We start from the raw sequence: 2,207 nt of genomic DNA, 5'->3' as shown, positions 1-2,207 counted from the left end.
ATATTTGGTATTGATATTCCTTCATTTTTTGAGTATACCACCCAGTAACCGGTGATATATCTCTTGGATAATTGCTCTGATCAAGCAATTTATCCCCAGCGAGTCATCTTTCATTTACCCTTGTTTGGTAATGATGGTTTCTCCCCTTGATTGGCCATCATTTTATACCCAGTAGCCGGTATCTCGATGTCCTTTCTGTTCGGTCAATTTATCCTTTATTAACCCAGTAACCGGTTATGGATAATCTTCCATGCGAGTATATTATCTACGTTCTGACGGTAATAGATAATATATCTCATGCGCCCTTCATTCGAATTCTTTTTCTTCCCCAGTTGAGCAAGATTTGTATTTCCTTTTGGAATCGAATGCCCATCCTGTAATTGAGTTCGCTTTTTCAGCCCTCCTTTCGGATGATGAGTGTCTTGGAAATATTCCCCAATTCACGCATGGTTGGTCACCTATTATATACCCAGTAACCGGTATCCCTGGTGTTCCTTCCTTCTGCTCCCTATTATGACTTTCGTCCCCTGTGGAGTCAGATTTTCCTGAGTTGAAATATACCTTTTTAGGTCTTCCTCAGATGTTTCGGATGATTGATATCTCTCACCCTTATACCGGTCTTAGATATTCTTTCTCCCTCGAGCGTGTTGTCCTTTCACCCTTATACCAGTGTTTTTGATCACACGTCTCTTTGAGTTTATTACCCAGTAACCGGTAATACCTCGTTTGTTGTTCCCTCACCTGAGTCCTTTATGGACATTCCCAGCCTGAGTCCGGATTTTCATCCGAAGCATCCTTTGTGGATAGTTTTGCTGTATTGGCATATTTCCCAATACATGCATCTTTGCGCCAGCTCGAGTCTTTCCATTGATTTATTTTCATGGAATCCCTTTGTGTCTCCCAACAAGTTTCAAGTCGTGACCTGCTCACGCATTTTTACCCTTTATTCCCCCCAGAGTCTCTGTCTCCCTAGTGAGTGTATTACTCCTTGGGATTTTCAGTTTCTCCTGATTTCTTTTCCTTTGTGGACACATATCCCCACAGAGTATTTTATTTTTTGCATACATACATTTGCATCATGAGGTCTCTTAGGGACCAAAATTCGTCTCTTTGTTATTATTTAAGCTCATTCTACCTCGTCGAGACGAAGATTTTAACCTTCATATCTCCGGCTAGAATGAACTTAAATAGGGGCATCTATAAGACCCTAATTTTGACCCTAAGATCCCTCATGGCATCATATCACTGCATATTGTATTTGCCTCAAGGATCATAGCATCTTGGCTCCTTAACCCTAGGGTTGAGACTTGTGTGAGTTGGTTTGAGACCACCAAGCATGCTTGAATCGTATATTATTGCTTTTCTTATTTTGTTTACTAACCAAAAGCACAAAAATATGTCACTAACTTTGTTTGTTTTGAAGCTTAAGCAGTCATGTGATTCAAGGCTCCTAGGAGGCCTCTATGCTCATTGATATGGCCAGATGAAGTTGAAAGCAAGCATGACAATGGTTCACAAAGCTCTTAATCATCATATATGCCTCCCAAGTATCTCAATTTTTCAATTTGATCAAGATAAACCAAAGGGCTTGAGGATTATTACTCAAGGAAACCCTAATTCAACTGTGCATTGACTGTGCCTTGCTCATGAAGCAACCTCAACCCATGATCAAATAAAATCAATGGAATTTCTTTCATTCATAATTTTATTCATATATGAGCTTATGTGAGTGTCCTCAATCATTTATTCATCAAGATTTGAAGTTTGGCTTTGAGAAGTTGATCAGACAATTCATCTGACTATTTTGAAATCCACTGAAACCTAACTTTTGATGTGTTTGTCAAATGAAGATGACCCCAAGATAAAAAAATGTTCTTAAGAAGAACCATATTAACAACTTTCCTTTTCACCAAAAATCCATTTGAAACTTGGAAGGTCATCATTCATTTCAAAACATTATAGGTCATTTTGACTGAAACCCTAATTTTAGGTCAACTTCCCAAGGACCTAACTCCTTCATTTTTTATGATTTTGATGTTAGACCAAGTGCATTGGAAAGTTTAATATGTCTACTTAAATTTTTATGTTGGACAAAATTTCATAATCCTAAAATAAACACATGTGATAATACAAAACATTATAGGTCACTTTGGACCAAAGCCATTGAAATGTGAAAAAGTCCAACTTCAAGTGCCCATAACTTTCTC

This window comes from Lathyrus oleraceus, chromosome 5 (assembly GCF_024323335.1).
Source record: "Lathyrus oleraceus cultivar Zhongwan6 chromosome 5, CAAS_Psat_ZW6_1.0, whole genome shotgun sequence".
NCBI lineage: Eukaryota > Viridiplantae > Streptophyta > Magnoliopsida > Fabales > Fabaceae > Lathyrus > Lathyrus oleraceus.
This window is presented reverse-complemented; position numbering follows the sequence as displayed.